Genomic DNA, 19,829 nt, shown 5'->3' with positions numbered 1-19,829 from the left:
AGATCATGCACATCTAGCAAAGTGTAAATGCAAAACAAAATTTGTTTTCCTCTTATAGTACTTCTTTTATCTTGGCAGGGAGTCAGGAGGTAAAGGAATGTTCTCGGCATGATCACAGGAGAGCCCACTCACTTCCCAACAAAGAACAGATAACCCGATTCCATCAGCAGATCGGCCACCTCACTGCAAATTACAAAATTTCTAACTAATAACAGATGATCAACTGATGATAGACAGAACATTTTTTTACACTAGAACAATAAGCTCATTAGCCCAGCTCTGGGCACTTAGTTGGATAATTCCACCATTCTCATATGCATGCACCTTCTTTCCTCCCTCCCTTCTCTCTCTTCTTTCATTCATTCCTTTTATGATTTATTGAGACCAACCATACTCACAAGGCAGCTGTGGGAAAAAGCCCTATTAGTTGGAGCAAAGAAACTGGGGGTTAAACTCTAAGAACAACAATTCAGAAAACCCCGTTCTCTCATTAGACCTTAGTTTTTGCATCAATAAAGGAATAATCCCATCAGCCTTATAATGTTCTTGTAAGTATGTGAGAAAACATAAATGAAAGCTCAACACAATAACTGTCTCTAAGTTTCCCTTTGGGGATATCTCCCCCCAGTTCTTCATTCTGTTCCTAAGTCAAAAACATTAGCCTTCCTCACTCACTCCCGTCATCATTTAAAACTTTTTAAATAGGAAAATTGACCCATTATTCCATGCAATGACTTACAGTGACCCTCAAATAAGATCTGTTGATAAATTAGGTGACTTTACTATTATTTAGGCTAACTTCTCAGCCTTGCCACAGCTCTCATCAGAGTGTACCTTAACACACAAGTTTAAACAAACAGGAGTTAGAATGATATCCCCCTGAATTCACGTATTAGGAATTAGTACTGTCAGGACAGTAAGGATAAAAGACTTCTATATGTAAAATTAAAACTTTGGTTACCGAGCAACTATTATATTTAAGGCATAAGCAACACTAATGTCCTTTGCGATCCTTAAAAATACTGAACCAACAAAGGTGTACTATATACTAATGAGGGGTTTTAAAAATCATTATTTCCTACAGAATTTATCATGGCTAGTAGACTGAGAGGTAAAAGACAACAGGTAATGTTGCACAATCCAGAAATCATTTCTTTTCAGTTATCTTTATTAATGAGCCCAAAGCAGGGCATTTAAGTAAACTGCAGCCTCATGTGATTCCAACAGGGCTGTTCAGTCGTCAGTTGGGACCCGACTTTGAAACCTCCTTTAGTCCCACCTCTCTCATGAAAGGAAGGACACCTGCTTCTGCCCAGGGTGCCTGGACTCCCCAGAACCTCCCCCTCTGATGGGCTATGCAGATTGGAATAGATGGAACTCTGCTGTTATCGTCTTCAGAAACAACTTCTCCATTTTGCCCAGTTCAATATCAGAGTTGAATCACAGGTCATTTCAAATAACCCAGAAAAGATATAAAATGAGGTATAAAAGGTTATTTGGTTAGATCATTTACAACAGAAATAGAAATTTAAGGCAACACTACTTAGTTCTACAAAAGCCAAGGTACACAGTTCTTTCATGTGCAAACCATGGCTGTCAATCATTCGTTTAACAAATATGAGTTTGCTGCGAGCCTGTAATGCGGCAAGAACCACAGAAGCGCAGAGAATACAGCAGTAAAACAGAAACATCCCTGCCCATGACACTTGAGTTCTATTGAGGTGAGACAGAAGATAAACATACAAAATCAACATACGATATAAAACCAGGCAATAAGTGCTACAGATTAAAATTGAGCAGAATATAAGGGAGGGGAGAGTGCAAAAGGGGGGAGGGGGGTGGCGTGCTAGTTTAGCTGGTAGCTGCGTGCACAGAAGCTGTGGTTTGCGTGCCCTCACCATGCCTCCCAGCCCACAAGCTCTCCAGAGGGGCTGGGATGCTCCTCCCCCTGAGGTGGGGGAGGCTGTGGGCTCACAAGCAGAACTACACTATGAATCTGCACTTTCCAAGAACTTGTTCTTACCCTTGAGAAGTTTCTGGATGATCAAAGGACTAGTTATGTCCTTCCATCCTGATCCTGGGTGTGGTGTTGGCTGGGTGTGACAGCATGGTGCTTCCAAGGAGAACAGTATCTGCCACTACGTTATTTCCCCCCAAAATGAAAGCTCAGAGTAAGCAACCCACAACCAATCCTAGAAGAAAACAAGCCAAAGAGAAAAGGTACACAGGAAAAAGAACACGTAGAGTAGATACCGGGCCCATGAAGGGTAGAGCCTGCCTGCACTTCCTTCACGAGCCCCTGGTAGGTTCTCTGGAAACTCTCTAATCAGAGAGGGTGGTAGAGCAGCTGTCTCTAGGCTGGGGCCACACCTTTCAAAGGGGAACAAAGTGCTCTTCAGGGGCAAAAGACAATACCCCAACTTCTATTTATTTTTAATATCACCCTTCCTGAAATTTACATTTTTAAGTTTTATAATGTCCACATCTTACCATGGTAAAGTTATATACATACAACAAAACATACTATAACATAACATTTGTGTAACTGCATATATCACACATACACAATTAACACACATATGTATATATCATACATAATACAATATACTGTATATATAATATATACAATGTACATATAGGTGCAAATGCACAAGTATATATACAGTCATATGTATATATGCATAGGCAAACACACATGGACATTTAGAAGGTGGTTCTGTACACGTAGGATGCACATTGGAAAAAGGTTAGAGATCCTACTACAAAGAAACGGTTGTTCTTCGGATTAAGGCATTAAACACTTGAAACAACAGCATTTGTCCTCTTTGAAGAATCCAAAGTGTAAGTCTTAAAGTTCCTTATTAGAAGCCTCGATACCACAAACGTCTCAGAGCTGCTCCTGAGCCACGTGCACTGTACAACAAGGACCAAATGCACTATAAAAACATCCCGAGAAGACAGAGAAAGCGACCAGTATGCTGATGAGGCTCAGACCGGCTTCCCCAGGGCCACTTTGGCGTGTGGATTATTTTGAGCTGAAGGCAATCGAGACCCTGCGGGCTCTCGAGAAACTCTCACCTCTCCCTTAAAGAGGGGAGGAGTCTTTCCCATAATAAGAGTTATCACTAGAAATACCTTTTTATGACCTATCTATAGGCAGGAATACTAGTTACTGGACATCTGCTCTTATCGTCCTGCAATGACCTTCCTCCCCCAAAGCCCCAAGGGCCTTACCCCATCCTTAGCACAGGATGTCACATAGACCCCATTTTCCCTTTCTGTCTCTGATTCTCTAACGTATGCGGAGTTCCCACACCTACGTATGTAATTAAATTGAGTTATCTTCTCTTGTTAATCTGTCTTCTGTAGGTTCAACTATTAGACTTTAGATGGAGGAAAGTTTCTCCCCTCACCCCCCCCCATACTGACGACACAGGCTACTGTGCCCTAAGCGTTACAGACAGAAATCTTAATTCTACACAACAGTTTGCCTCAGCATATATAATTTTCACTCAGTCACGAATTCTTACTTTCTGCAGTAATAGTTTTTAACACTAGCTCGTTACCTAGATTGTCTTACTTCAGAGTGACTGAACACACACAATTAAATAGCCTACTTTGGACTACTTTGATTTCTTGAACAGCTCAACTAACTGGGAGCTTCCTCCAGCAGATTTAGCAAACATGCAAAAGTGAAAAATATGGAGTAAACTAATGGCAGCACTCAAGAGGCCCCTATGGCTAAAAATTTATTTGTGCAACAGGAAGAAAAGAGTATCAACTAATTAAACCACCCGGAAAATAGGGAAAGATCATGGTTCTCTTCCCCACTGTCTACAAGCAACTCAAAATAAAACCATACCAAACTGCAAAATAAGTTTAATCAAGTCCAACATTCTGATAGTTTTACAGTCTTTTCAGTGCCTAAGACCTCTCCAGAGGTCAAAGGTCACAGGGTGGCCCCAGTTTCTCGGTCCTTCAGTCATTGAACAAATATTTCGTAATCAACCATGTGCAGATGATGGTTCTAGTTAGAAGGGACACACTAAATCTGACCTCATTTTTTTCTTAGAATAGAAAGAAATGACATGCTCTTTTGGGATACCCCTGTATTAGAGGCAGACATGTGGACTAGTTATAAGAAATTAAGCACATTGGTACTTAACTGTAAGCAAAGGAATGTGACTCCTTGTAAACCTAGAAGGAAGTTTTCAGGGACACAATTCACAGTTCAGCCAGTTTAACAATCCACCAGCGACTTGGGTAAAAATATAAAAAACAATCTGATCTTTGGAAGGGCAGGCAAAGGTGTAAAATAATAGAATAAACTCTAGAAAGCATCATGGGAAGAACCAGCTAAATAAAGTAAAGCGAAGCATAATAAAATGTTAGGTCCTGCAATGACATTAGCACAGGAAAGGAAGACGTGGCTTAGTGGCAGCAGGCGATTGGACTCGGGTTTTACTGCAGAGGAATCTCACTGAGTCTGAGTAGCACGGCCACCAGAAAACGAATGCAAACTTGGCCTGTATCGGTGCAAGCATGGCGCGCAAGGCGGAGGGAGGGCCTCCGACTCCACACAGGTCAAGTTGCAGGAGCTGACGGAAGAGCCTGGCCCAGCTCTGACAGGAATTGCTCAGTGAGTAACTGAAGCACGTCTATCCAAGGATCTGTTTGGCAGACCACCAAGGGAGCAGAATTCAAATAAGCAGGTAGAATTAGATTTCAATCCTACAGGTGAAAAACACCTTCTAGTAGTCGAAAGCATCAGAAAGATGGAGCACTCCACCCCTTCCTGGAGACATGCAGGTACTGCTGGGAGACTACCAGCAGAGCATGTAAGGGACTCAGTCACCAAAGAAGGGTTATTTGAACTGGTCAGTGATTTCCAAACCCTGGTCCTTAGTGAAGTTTTCACTGACCCGTGCAAAGGTAAAAAGTGTCTGTGTAAGGGTGGGTATACATGCACGTGTGTGGGTGGGGACATATGCACGTCCGTATGGATGGGTGCATGTGTGTACACATGTATACATGTACGGGTGGGTACATATGCATGTATTGGGTAATTTTAACAAATGTCCTCTCTGGATGAGAAAAACTTTAGTTTGTCAGACAGTATGTATATTCCTCCTTTTGGGGTGGGGGGTAGGGCAGGAGGAAAGGGAAATCAATATATCTTGATGACAGATGCACTGACAATAGATAATAATTGCTGGTGCACATTTTCAATGCAGCAACATCAAATACTGACAAATCTGACAATTATTAAAATTTGGTTTTGTTTTTTGCTTTTTCATTTTACAGGTGGATGAAAAAAAGTATAGGGACAACATGAAAGGATAGCTATAAGGCCCTTTCTAGTACAACTAAACTCAACTTACTGCATCTTTTTTCTTTCCTATCATGGAACTTGGCTCTACAGTGTTGTACAAAAAGAAAAAACAAAAAGGTATCAAGGAATCGGGTTACACTGAATATGAAATCTCCCAAGAGACAGAACCTCTACTACGGATCAGATCTGGCTCCCTTTGACCACTCTTTGGAACCAAAGTTTATGAAACAAGTTCAGAAAGGATCAAAATAATTTATCTCTTAAGTTTGAGGCATTTACATTCCTATCACACTCTTAGCCCTGCTTTAAAAGGATTCACAGCTAAATGTGATTAGAATAGAAAGTCAATTTCTGAATCATTGATTTCAAGGTAAACCAAGTAAGCTGTAACTCTCATGAATGTTCACATACAAACTTACAATAAGCCAAAGAAAGAAAAGACATAATCATGCAAAAATGTACACTATCTCAATCAGTGATTTTCATTACTCTGATATGTTTATTTTAAACGTTATGGAAACCTAAACTTTTGGTGCTGAAAGGGATCATGGAAACACTTGATCCAAACTCATCTGTGACAGGCAGTAGCGGCAGGAAACGAGGTTCCCGTCCCTCCGGCCCAGAGCTTTCTATCCTATCATCCTGCAAAGGAATTAGGTACATTATAGAAGGGGAAAATCCAGAACATGGCTTTGTGTATTCTTTAGGACTGCACTGCACATTTCATTCAAGTTCACATAAGAAAAAACAAACAAAAAACTTTGTTTTGCTTTTCAGTTAACAATAACGGGCCAAATTTTCTTCAAATTCAGCATGTTTTTGAAAGGATTTGTAATCCTAAACCATCACCATAAGTACATAAGTTCAAAGATCCAATGCCTTCCCCAATCTTATAAAAAAAATTGCATTTACCAATTATGGCTGGGGTCTAGGGAGCTATGTCCACATAAACACACAGTTCTTTGCAAACTATGCAATAAACATGAAACCCCTTTGAAACTAGTTTTGTTAACCAAACACAGCACTTTTAAACCGGTATGAATTGCCAGACAATTGCCCTTTCAGGGTGGCTCACTAGTATTTCCTCACTTTCAAGAATAGATTTTCAAAATGAGTAACTCACTACTACCCCTTTTGCCTCAAGTAAAAAGATCCCCTAACGTAGACAGGAGTTTACTAAGCTCAACTATCAAAAACTCTTCAAAATACCATTCCTGTCAGGAACCGGGGTGAAAAAAATTTACAAACCCGTATTACACAGCCTTAACTACAATAAGCACCGTAAATGCCAAGTCATCATGCTCTCATAATTCCCCTATTACGTTCCATAAAAGCGAAGCTCTGTGAGAAAGGAAAAATTTGAAAACATAAAAAACATTTGATGAAAAATATACACTTAAAACAGCTGGAGAAAATCTGCAGCCCACTCTCCAAAGCCAGAGGCTCCACCTCCATACCTATAATTTATCTCCCGCTCTATTTTCCGGACCAAATGTTACACTGCTTCTTATCCAAATTCACTTCGCCCCATCTATAGGTAGCATGTGGGTATTGATAAAAGCTGTTTCTGATTTCATTTCATTTCCTACTTCCCAGATGTTTGCTAGCTTTTTTCCCCCCTTCAGTTATTTATGCATGCACTCTGATTTAGAACAAATTCAACATGCTACATTTTAAGCTGGGCAAGACACACAATAAATGACAGCTATAAAGGTAATTTCAAGATATTTCTCCAGCTTATAAATATGTTTGCCACTTAGGCAAGATTTAGACAGGCTGCTGTGTGGTCTTACTTTTGAGGAAAGCACTTAAAACACATAACTGAGAACGTGCTGTTGCTGAAAAGGCCAACCAGAGGCTACTGTACTTCTCATAAAAGGGGTTGTGCTTAAAAATGGACAAATATCAACTATCAGCTGGGGAGAAAGAAAGTTGTCCCCAACGTAATCCTTGGTAGGAATCATGCATACACACTTCAACTACACCTCTTCAAATGCATGAATGAAAACGTTAGCCGGAATCAATACTATCTGCATCCCAAACTCAAGAAAGATTGTACTTTCCCATGAATAATATTCTTTTATATCTCTCCAAATCAAGCAGCGAACTACGAAGTCAAGTGGTAAACATCGTAAGTGGAAATGTTGTCTAAACAGGATTACAGATCTTACCGTAGAACTTTGAATTCTTCAAATACGAAGGCAACACATGAAACAGATACCCTCAAATTTGTGACTACAAACAGTCACCAACTTGTCTCTTGAAATTCATCTTTAAGAATGCAGAAATAATAGACCACCTTTTGATAATCTGCATAAATACTGGTTTTATAGGGAGGTAACACATTTTCAAAGAAAGCAATAACAGTATTCCCCCCCCCATTACTAATTGTAAAACTGTAAAAATTAAAACCTGATTGCACTAAAAGCGCAGTTCACTAAATGCCTGTCATAAGAAAGCCATCTAGTGTTAACATTTAGAAATGAAAACTGCAGACAAAAGAGGCAAAGAAAAGAGAAATCTAAGTGACTATTTTGAACTTACTGAGCAAACCTATGAGAATCACCAAGGTTCTTTGTTTAGCAAAAAAAAAAAAAAAAAAAAGGCCATCCTTACCAAAACCAAGTCCAAATCTCAGCAAAATCCCAAATCTCTACTATTTTATTTTAACCAAAATCCTGTTTGGCGGCCACAATTCCGTGACCGGTGCACTTGATGTTGCCAGCACTCGCGCCGGAGTCATCTCGGGCTGAATTAATTTAAGTGAAGCAGGTTAATGATGACAAATACCTCCCCGAGGGGCAATGCCAACTTGTTCTCCCTTCCCGAGGAGCCTCCTCGCGCTCCTAGATGATGAACCGAAATTGATTCTTCGGGTTTGCGGCACGGTCGGACATTCACCGGCGGTGCTCGTGGGGATACTCCAAGGACACGGTCACACTAGCTTTAATAACGTGGGACCCGCACGGGACCGGAGCGGAGGACTCGGCAGCCTGGGCGCCCGGGCGGCGCGCGGGCGTCGGACTCCGGCGAGGGGGTCGCCGGCCGCCCGCGGTCCCACAAAAGTGGACCGGGCGCGGCGGGCGCTCGGGGCCCCGAGTCCCCGGGAATGCCCCGCAGCAAGTTGGGCAGGAACCTCGCCCCGCGCGCCGTTTATCCTTTCTCCCGGGTCAGTCACGGAGGAGTCGCCGGCGCCCGGAGGAGGTCCTCATTGGCGAGCGTGTCACCAAGACGGAAACAACCTTCCAGGCGATCGAGAACTTTGGGAACGAGCGGCGCGGCGCGGCGTCCCCCGGGCTCGGGAGCGCGGGCGCGTCTGCGAGCAGGACCCCGCGCCCGGCTCCCCGCGCCCGGAGCTCCGCCGCCAGCCCCCCGGGGGCAGCCCTTCCCCGCGGGGCAGCCCCCAGACACCGCCAGCAGGCTTCCGTCCGCTCGCCCCGACACGCACCTCAGAGACGCGGACCTCCGGGACCAGCTACAGCCCGCGCGCGCGGAGCGGACCGGGGCCGCCGCCTGGACGCCAGCCGCCCCGCTCTGCCCATCCGCCCGGGCTCTGCCTGCCCCGGCTCCGGCGGGAGGCGGCCGGACCCGCCGGCGGAGCGGGAGCTGTCGGCCCGCGCTCGGGCAGGCAGGCGGCCGAGGCGGGCGCGCGGCGCTGCTCCTCCTCCTCCTCCGCCACCGCCGCCGCCGCCGTCCTCCTCGGGCTCCACCGGCTCCTCCCGGGCGCTGGGTCTGCAGCGCCGGCTCCCGACGCCGCCGCCCGCCCGCCCCGAGGCACCGCCCCCCACCCGCGCCGCGGCCTCCCATTGGTCGCTGCCTGCAGGCCCCCTCGGCCCCGCCCCGCGATTGGACTAGGGCGCCGTCCGTCCCGCGGGCCCGCGGGCTCTGTGAGCAGCCAGTGCGCAGTTCCCAGGCCCCGGCGCGCGGGAGCGGCGCGTCCCGGAGGGGCTCGGGCTCCTTCCTGGGGAGGGAGCTGCGGCCTCGAGGCGGATGCAGCCTACCTGGACCCGCCCCGAGGGAAAGCCGCCGTCGTCCTCCTCCGGGTTTGCTCGCCCCGCGGTCCGGGGTAAGTGAAGCCCGAAGCTGGCTCCCAGCCTCCCGCTGCGCAGTCGCGACCCTGCCCGGCCTCCACTCCCTGGAGTTAGGAGAATCGCGCCCTCCTGGAGCTCGGGACCCCGCGCCGCCAAGTATCGAATGTCCGGCGACAAGACACAGGCGGCTGCGGGCGCTGCGCGGACACCTGCCCCGGGCGCCGCAGAGTCGCTGAGGCTGGCGACCGTCAAGCCCCCGCGTCGCCGTCGCCGTGTTCACGGGAAGCGGGCAGAAGGGCAGCCCGTACGGTGTGCCAGCCCCGGGGAGCGCCCCCGACCGCTCGGGCGAAGCCGCGACTGTGAGCCGGCCCCGAAGGGTGCCCCCGGACCACCGCGGTGGTGCCCCTCCTGTGTGTCGCCCAGCTGGTGTCCCTGTCCCCGGTGACTGTGGCGGAAGGTTGCACAGAGAAAGGCACAAATGTTAATAAGTAGGACGTTCGAATGAGGGTAGGTGGGAGCCTGTGCGCAGAAATGCTACGGAGATGAGACCTTAGGAGCCAGGAGGGAGCTGAAAGGAGCTCGCCGCCCAGGGTCTCCCGGACCCGCTCACCCCGCCCTTCCCCTTCCCCTTCGGGCAGCCCTCAGCCCCAAGGAAGAATGCTCTTGGATCCTTATCCAGAAGGGGAGGAAATCAACTTTTTATACCCATCGTCTCTACTTTCCTAGGAGGTGTTGATTGCCCAGGAGGAAGCATTACTTGACACTAACTATTCATGTAAATTGCTTGAAACTTGCATTGGTTGCTGAGTTGAAAGGATCACCGGAAACTGACTCTTCTAAGCTACACTGGAGTTGACTCTGCCTAATGATTCAGCTACAGGCGGGAATAGACTGGTGTAGGTAGCCTCTGACTTACCTTCCAGGGGTTCCTGAGCCGGCTTCACGTTGCACCGCACTTCTTGAGACTGGATTCAGGGCTTTCAGTTCTGCCCTTTCTAGAGGTGAAATTCTTCCTGTATAGATAATGCCTATACTTCCCTATCACAACACGCCCTAGAACAGAACCCTGTGAAACATTCGAGGCAGGCCCTCCCATGCTGTATTTCTCTGTGATCTAAAGCATGTACACATTGTAAAATCTTTTTTATCTCTTTTAACACATGGCTGTAATATATGGGAATGGGTATAATAAAACGTCTTAAAGAGTAATACTGTGACGTGACAAAATTCTTGCCTTCTCCAGGTTTGAATGGGCTTCCCAACTGTCCCTTCATTCTCAGCCTTTATAAAATTGTCATTTATTTATTCAACAGTTATGAAGACCCTGTCGTGTTCCAGAGGCGCTGGGTGTGGGAGGTATAAAAACGCATACGAATAGGCTCTGCTCTCCAGGAGCTCCCCACCTCACACATTGTAAATGCTATACGCAGGTCTGAACAAAATCCCACAGGGGCAGCCGTGGAGGGACATTTTCTGGGGCTCCTAAAGAGGACGCACTTCTCTTCATAGCATGTTATCACAGCACTTCTCCCACTCTCATAATGGCACATGTCATTGGCTTTCCCACTGTTCTATAAGGGCCATGAGGAAAAAAAAGTCTTCTCCCCCAGGCTTTTGACCCCTGAGGCAGTGACTGCCTGAGCCAATTGTCCATTGTCTGATAGACACCTTTGGTGTGTTCCTTAATGCCCAATACATAATGGTCTTTTGGGGAAGTCAGACCAGACACTCTCAATGACGACATTCTCTTCCTCTCCCACCTTACCATCCCTGTTCTTGGGGTTTGCAAACTAAAATGGAAATATGCCAAGTCCTTTGGTCACTAACAAAGTTGACAGCATTTTTAAAAATGTTTGTAATTGACAGTGCAGTCAAGAGGTATGTGTGTGTTTATGAAAGTCTGCGAGAGCTGATTTGCCCAGAGCCCAGATGCCATGCAGCCCTCCCTCATCAGAATGTTCCTGGCCTCAGCACACCTACTGAGCCCCTGTGTGGTGCCTGGTCAATGGGGACAGTGGCAAGATGGCCCCAGGCAAGATCCAGAGGGTCTTATGGCAGACTGTGAGAGATACTCAAGAGACAAAGCTCAAGAATGATTTTGGATCTTCCCTACCAAATAAAATATTGTAGAAATATTACCAGATTTAACGCTCGTGTCCTTTCTTGCTTGCTTTTTTAGGGAAAGGTGAACTGAGGGTAGAGATTGGAATTGTGGCACCTGTTAAGATAGTTTATCATTTTGGCTTTAGGATACCTTACTGAGAAAAAAAATCTTTTGCTATTACGGCTATACATTTTTGCTAAAGTTTTAAAGAAAAAATATCAACTATGACGCATAAAATTTGTATTTGCCTGAAAAGTAGAGTGAACTATCACATGTTTATCTTCTCACTTTCACGTTCCCTGAGGTGAAGACTTCCTAAGCCTCACTTTTTCTCTTTTCTCTTGTGAATTTCATCACCCTCCCGGAGTTCCTAAAGAAACAAACTCAGGGGATTAATTCTCTTTACAACTGTGAATAAGCACATCAACTCCTTCTGAAATAATTCCGTCAGTCTTACCTGTTTTTTTTCTAAAAGCTGTAAAGAGGCAGAGTTCAAAGACATACCAGCTGTCTACCTTGTTCCAAGGTTTTGAGCTTGTTGGCTGACCTAGGTTGGTAGTTGTGTCTATTTACCTCTGAACTTAGCAAACCAGGAGTTTTATTTCCTTGACACATTACAGCAAGAGTCTACTTATAGATGTTATGCATGCACTGCGATGAACCTGAATGGCTAAGTTAAGTAAGGGGTTCGAGTCCCACCATAATGTCCTCCTTCCCTTTTCTACTTTCAGCCCTCTTTTTTAAAGTGTTTCTTTTACGTCAAATGAATATTCATAATTTGCAACAAATATGTGTGAATTGCATGCTACATTCAGGGCATTATGGTAAACTCAAAGCACCCAGAGGGTTGTACACCAGAATCTGTGCATTTCATAAGGAACAGAACTTGGGAGAAAGTGCTCAAGACCACCAATGAGTGGGACCCACAGGGAGAGCAGGAGAAACAGCCATCAGCAGGCAAAGCTTGGGCAATGGGGAAGGCTTCACCTAGGATATCAAACCTGCCTGGCAAAGAAAAGACAGCCCTGTTGGTGAGAGGAAGCACAGTGGGCAAAGACACAGGAGCCACCTGTGCCAGGCGTGTGTGGGAATCAGCCATGCCCTATGGCCAAGCACAGGCTTATTCGCCTACATAACACTTACATGGAGCTGCATCCATGCCAGGTCTCGTTTTCTTCTTACAGGGGAAATCTTCCCAGCGGATGAGCACAAGGGCACAGCTTCACCTTTCCTTCAAAACAGAAACATCTTGCAACAGAAACTTGTGAAGTAAGAAATGCCAAGTTCTGCAGCAATTTAAAAAAAAAAAAAAAAGGCTAAGCTGCAGCTGAGAAAGCTGGGTTACTGGCCCTGGTATACCAGGACTCCTGCTAAAAATAAAGCACATGTTCCTATTCAAGTAAAACCCAACAAAATAATGTAAGAATTATCAAATAATATGCTAAATATCACATACCATCCGTAGGAGCCAAAGAAGAAACCCTGGTAATAAAAAAAATCAATTTTGCAATTATATTTGGAGGACTACTCAGTGCTCAGTTCTGCTCTAGGGATGCAGAAGATTATTACACATAAATAACAAGACCATCCTCAAGGAAGTACAATACAGCTGAGCTGGGATTTTTACATAGGACACAATTCTAAGAACAGTGCAAAGGCAGTGCATTAAAAATTTAGTGTTGTACAGATATGTGCCACGGAGATCTAGAAAGACAGTGTTGATGGAGTGACCAAAAATCAGCGCCAAATATCCTACAGAAGGGAAGTTTCTTGTTTTCTTAACCATCCATTTCCCAGATAAGAATTCCCATATGTTGGTATTCTCTGTAATGTGCTCAATTCAGGTTCCTCCAAGAATCTTCCAAAACAGATAGGTTATTTCTTTTCTGATGATTCAAATTCTTGGCCATAGCTCTTCACATTTTCTACCCTTTACCCTCTCCAATCCAGACCCACAGCTAAATGACTGACACAAACAACAACAAAAAGCCCTAAACTGTATGAAATTGAAAAGCATCTTTCACTTCGCCTTGCTTTGATAGACAAAATAGTGGATTTTTTTAGGACACACTTTGATGTCAGACAGCCTGGAATCTGGTTTGAAAGCTCCTTAGATACATGACCGTAGATGATTTCATCTCAAAGTACCATTTTCCTCGTCTGAAGAATGGGCTTTCCTACCTCAGAGATGTGGTGATGAATCCATGGGATCTGGCTCTGAAGTGCTCAGCATGCTGGCCAGTCTGCAGTGCGTGCTGAAAGCAGCGTGGATCCCAGCGTGTACCATGGCCACTTAGCCTTCAAGGTAGGGCTGGGATTTCATTCCAGCCCCTCACACAGCACCAGGAACAGGGTAGGGTCCTATAAATAGCTGATGAATGAAGAAAGGGGTGAGTGGATGCATTGCACTGAGAGATGAAGTCCTGTATTTTTGTTTTCTGTTTTTTGCCAGAGGAGATTTACATCTGAATCCTCTACTTTTTTTATTCCTACCTGGGACTTAACAGTATTCTTTAACTAACGTTTTGGGTTCTACTTTTAAGAAATAACAGGGTAATGATAACATGTAAATAGAATTGATCTATGAGCAGCTGCTATTCTACACCACTAGATGGCGTCTATCAATAGTAGCACTGAAAGGCACCACACATCCTCGATAGGTAATAATTCTAAAGAAATTAATACAGAAGAGGCATATATATGTATATACACACACATATATACATGTATGGTAACCTTTTACATTTTATTATGTTTTAATGTTGGTTATGAATCTAGAGCAGCCAAACCCCCTATAGTTTGGCAAGCCTTTGCTTTCCTAATTTTAAGTCTCCTGTAAGCATAGTTTTAGTTAATTAAACTCCAAGTGGCCTCAATGTGCAAGACGTTTCACAGTACCGGGTGACTACTCTCCAAACCTTTCTGCAAAGTGGATGGAACAATTCACCCCCTTGGTAAAAAAAAAAAGAGGAAAAGTTGAAAGCAATCGGGTGAAAACAAAAAGGCAAAGTCTTCTGCCTGCGTTAATCATCTTTCATTCAACAAGCAGGGATCGGGCACCTAGAGACTGCAGTGCTGCACAAGTCTCTGAGGTTATAGTGAGAAATAAGACTTACCTTTGAGGATGTGCTTGTTATCCCATGAAGAAAACCCACCAGAATATTAAGATACAAATGTTTATAATCAGACATTTAAATCATATAAGTGGACAGGTGTTTCTTAGAAATTGTTAGGAGTTATAAGAGAGAAATAGGGATCAATTTAGAATGTCTGATCAAGACTAGGTAGGTTCTGCTTTCCAGGTCCCAGGTGGATTACTGTTTCCTCATTCTGACATTTGTTTGTCTGTGGCGCCTAGGCCGAGAGTAGCCGCACTGGAGCGTTCTTAGGGAGAGACCTAGTGGAGAGAGAATAGAGGGAGAGATGGGCAAGTAGGAGTAGGAACAGTGGGTGAGGAGGCAATCAAAGAGAAACATGGGAGCAGTGGCCACCAATCAACAGTGTAAATTCTTTCTACAAAATCTGAACGTTCAATCTTTGATAGGAAGAGAGTAAGTCCATATTTTAAGGTGGGAAGACTAAGTCAAGCAAAAGTACCATAAAATGAAATCAAAGCAGCTCAGGACTCCTAATTCTAGTGGTCCCCAAAATTGTAAAATCAAGTGCAGCAGTTGCAAAAATGAGTTTTGACTACTATGGAATTTTACTTCCTTATTTTCAGAAATGCAGAGAAGTATCTGAGCTGAGACCCTGAAGCGGGCATCATTTTCATCCATCTACAAAAAACCCCTCCATCACGGTTTCACATTATTGCCTGCATCTCAACATGTCTAAAACCAAATCTATCACTCTTCCGCAAAGACTGGCTCCTCTTGCTAACCTTGACATTTGTAACAACAATGCTGTCACTCTGCTAAATACTAGACACCATAGGGTCTCCTTGGACGTCCCCCTTTCTCTGCCTTCCCTGATGCAACATGGAACCCCTCTGGATTTCCCCGAAGGTCTCTCCCACCAGACCCCTTTCCCTGCCAGTGTCACCATCCCCCTTGGTTGTTTTTCTCCTCGAATGTGGACAACTCTCCTTATCCTCTGCTCCTCAACTTCCAAACCACTGGATGCACAGTACTTTAAATATATAGACTTCCAGCTCAAAATCCTTCCTGAATTTTCCTGGTGCTTACTGTCTAGTCGCCAAATTCCCCTCACTTTCCTAACGTGTAGACCTTCCACAGTCTGGCTCCATGAGCTTCCTGGATCTCTCGATACTATTTGCCACTGAAGACCACTTTCCCCTTCTTGGAACACTCACTTTCTTTGCCTCAGCTGCTACTTTCTCCTGGAGCCCCTCTTGCCTCTCCACCCAGTGCTCATTTCCTGAAGCTCCGATTCTTCTCCTCCTCCATCTTCATTCACATTGGATGTTCCTCAGGATTACCTCCTACACATCCCCTCTCCCTAGGAAGTCCCAAGCTTCCAGTGTTTACAATGACTGTCGTCCTTGTGCTATTCACGCCCGCACCTGTGTGGGCAGCCCTGACATACGTGTGCTTAGTTAGTGTCTTGACTTTGAGCTATCTCAACGGTCACTTAAAATCATTATACCTCAAATACCATATATCTGAAATTTGACCATCGTTTGCCTTCCACAACTCCTTTTCCTGGGATCCCTATTTCAGGGATGGCATCACCACTCATTTATCTGTCATGTCAGAGACCTAGAGCGTCTTAACACCTGCTTCTTTCTCTTGCACTCATTCAATCAGAGACCAGGCTTGTAACTCGACCTCCTAAATATCTGTTGCCTATATCTGCTTCTCCTTCTCCTTCCTGCACCCACATCTTGCCAAGACAATAGCAACAGCTTCCTAAATGATCTTGTGTCTCCTGTCTAGCTTTTCTCGAATCCATCTGCCCCACTGCAGTCTTTCATCCACACAAGTCAGATCACCTCCCTCCCTGGCTTCCGTACCTTCAAAGGCATCCATCCTATGAACCCAGGACCAAACATTACCCCCTTGACCTGGTCCCCACTGCCCTCTCTGTCTGCGTACAGCTCCGCTCTCCTTCCACCTTCGTCTGGCTGACTCCTACTCATTCTTCAGGTCTCAAAGATCTCCCTCAGAAAGACCCTCCTTGATCCCTACACTAGGTTAGGTCACCCCTATTTCTTCTCATGGCACCCCAAACCGGCCCATCATCAACCTCCTGTGTGTGCGTGTGTGTATGTGTGTGTGTGTGTGTGTGTGTTCTGTCTTTCCTAATAAAATGAAAACTGTGAAGGCTCCTTCACCGCCTAATCTACATCTGAATTCCTAATAGTTTTTCCCAAAAACCCAACTTTACCTGGTGAATGGGGAGATGGGCCCAGCGGCAGTTTATTGCCCCTGCAGGGGGTCAAACATACCTATAGGGAACCAGTTCATCCCAGAGAAAAGGACACAGTTGGCCACTTATAGAACCTCAGAATTCGAGGGGAGGCCTGATTCTCAGGACCAAATGATGGCTGCCACTCATGCCAATTTACCTATATAGCTGTATAAAAGGGAGAAATAGGGCCATACTTGAAAATTATCAATTGGAAACCAGTGTAGCATTAGGACACAAGCCTGTTGTTTTTGTTTTCTTCTATTACAATGTGACCCCACACAGCAAGATTGTCCCCAGATTCAGACCAGGTCTCCAAATAACACTGGCACCCTGTAGCAGTGTGTTGCATGAGGTGGCAGAGGCCTCAGCAGGGCCGGTCAGGGTCCTAGGGCAGGGAAGAGAGCAAAAGAGGCCCATGGAGGTAGTGGTATTTAGCAGGTGTGGCTTTACCCAGGCCGTAAAGGAAGCTATGGCTCCTACCAGCTGCAGTGGCCCAGGAGCCACGATGCACGTGGTAGAAGCCACAGAGCTACCCGTAAAATCAGTCTGGGCACTTGAGACTCATCCCCTGAACTTGCCCAGAAATGTGTGAGCCAGCCAATGATCTTGTAGACAGGTGGTATTCGATCTTAGCAGACGGGGGCGAGGTCCAAAGAATGACCACTGATTACTCTGAGCGTGGCCCCTCGTATCTGCAACTGGTCTGGGGAATCTACGATCATGTGTGTCACTGGGTTTTACAGATAATATCTCAAACTCTTCATCATCATTGTGATAGGTACAACCTATGTCTTGTCTCTCTAACCACATTTGAGAAGAGGTGGAGATAAATCTGTCTGAGCAACTTGGCCCCTGTTTAAGGAGTTTTGAGGAATGCTGTGCATGTAGGGTATTTTTTTTGAGAGTAGAGCACAGAGGGAAGCTGTACTCATAAGTTTTTGCACCTCTGAGGGTGTAAAACCTGGAAAACGCAAATGGGCTTTTTGTCTCTTGAGTACATAGGGCCAGAACCCCAATTTCTTCATGGTCTTGCTATGTTTCAAACATTGTCATTTCTCCTTTGTATTTATTCTCTCCATTATCTACCCAGCTATTTCCCATAGGAAATTAGAGAAGAAGGTGTGAAGGGTGAGTGTTGAAGGTGTGTGTGGGCAAGTAATTATGATAAAGTGATCTCTCTAGCTGTGTTCTAATAACAAGAAGCAATTGCTTTAGGGTCACCTATTATGCTCATTATCCACACCTCTCCTGCATGCAATAGCACAAGTCCTCAATAATAGAGTGTGATTGTTTCTTCCCCAAAGACAATTTATATGAAATAAAACACAAAGCAACGTAGCCTCAGACATGACTTTTTGTGTTAATGTATTGTCGAGACTGTTTCTGATGACCTACTAATCACCCACCAAAGGCCAGCGCTGGCAGCTGCATTCTTCAGGAAGGGGATGAAAGTGGCACCTGAAGCTTTGTGGCACCAGCACAGGCATCGTACAGAATCGATGACCAAGATGTTTACTCAGGTGTCCAAAATACGCAGCCTGGCCATTTATTATCCTACCTGCCCCTGACTATTACTCAGTCTACTCCCTGAGTAAAACTTAACCCCAAGGAAAAAAACTTATAACTATGTTTATGCCTATCTATATATCTATACAAATTAGTGGGGGCCTCCATTCATTCAAAGAACATACCACATTACATTTCATTGGCTCTTGTTCCCATCCTTTCATGCTTTCAGCGGTTTAGCAGCAGGAAACCACCAGAGAGGACCTATCCAGACAAGGTTGACAACATACAATTATCATCTTTAGTATTCCCACTTGGAAAATTGACTGGTATGCATGTGGAACAATAAAATCAAATTTGCTGGTACTTTACTCCCAACTCATGGGTATAAAGAGAGGATCTGGGGTACGGAAGGTCACTGTATGGGGGGGGAGGGGAGACACAAAAGTGGAAAGTGCTTCTGTATCTACTGTAAACATACAATTTAAGTGCTGAACTCATTTGTTGCAAATAGTCTGTTTTTCCTCTTTCCTGTAAAGTAATATCAGTAATCTTGGTTTCTTACATGGTATTTGGAGATCAGACATTCTCGCTCTAGCGCTGTCACTTAACAAACATGTAGGTATGAAACTCTTACTGTGTGCAGGACACCTTCCTGGGGGACAGGGGTGCAATGCCATAGGTCCATTGCAGAGGTGAAACTGCTTTGCATCTAATTTGGGCTAGAAAACCCCCAAAGAGTACAGAACATACAACAAGGATACAGAACAACCTGCGATAAATGCCATGTTTCCCCTAAAATAAGACCTAGCTGGAAAATCAGCTCTAATGCGTCTTTTGGAGCAAAAATTACTATAAGACACGGTATTACACTATATTACATTGTATTGTATTATATTGTATTGTGTTATGTTATGTTATGTTATGTTATGTTATGTTATGTTATGTTATGTTATATAAGACCGGGTCTTATATTGTAGTTATATAAGTTATATATTATAGTAAAATAAGGCCAGGTCTTACATTAATTTTTGTTCCAAAAGATGCATTAGAGCTGATTGTCCAGTGAGGTCTTATTTTGGGGGAAACACGGTGCCAATGCCTATTCATTCATTTTCTTTGCCGTCCATTCATCCACTCATCCATTCATCCATCAATCCATGAAATATCCCTGGTTACGTGCCAAGCATTGTGCCAGGCACTGTGGTTGCAAAGATAAATTAGAGCTCAGTCATTAGTGGGAGAGACAATAACTAGATAAATAATTCTAAAATAAATAGGACTGCTGCTAGGACTTGAATCCACTCCGGCAGTCTGGACGAGATACGATGCTAAAGTCGGCTCAAAAGTCAGCCTCCAAAAATGCGATATATTAACCAGTGGGAAAGAAGCCTGTTTTGGATTAAGATGCCTTTCCCGGTTCCTTTTTAGCTGTCACTTCTCTCTGATTTTCACCTATTCACTCCCTAACTCTGATGAAGGCAAT

At 44.7% G+C, this 19,829-nt stretch overlaps 1 protein-coding gene across 3 annotated transcripts in view; it reads right to left on the bottom strand.

Annotated features, from left to right (window-relative positions):
• The window catches only part of SIPA1L2 (signal induced proliferation associated 1 like 2), a 206,995-nt gene extending 197,957 nt beyond the window's left edge, over positions 1–9,038 (bottom strand). For all 3 annotated transcript variants that reach the window (XM_081038989.1, XM_081038988.1, XM_081038993.1), the window contains exon 1: positions 8,781–9,038. The gene's annotated coding sequence lies outside the window, so the exon portion shown is untranslated. The remainder of the gene's footprint in view (positions 1–8,780) is intronic.
• Between the last annotated feature and the right edge of the window lie 10,791 nt (positions 9,039–19,829).

The sequence above is a fragment of the Rhinolophus hipposideros genome (genome assembly GCF_964194185.1).
Source record: "Rhinolophus hipposideros genome assembly, chromosome: 26".
NCBI classification, from domain to species: domain Eukaryota; kingdom Metazoa; phylum Chordata; class Mammalia; order Chiroptera; family Rhinolophidae; genus Rhinolophus; species Rhinolophus hipposideros.
This window is presented reverse-complemented; position numbering and strand designations above follow the sequence as displayed.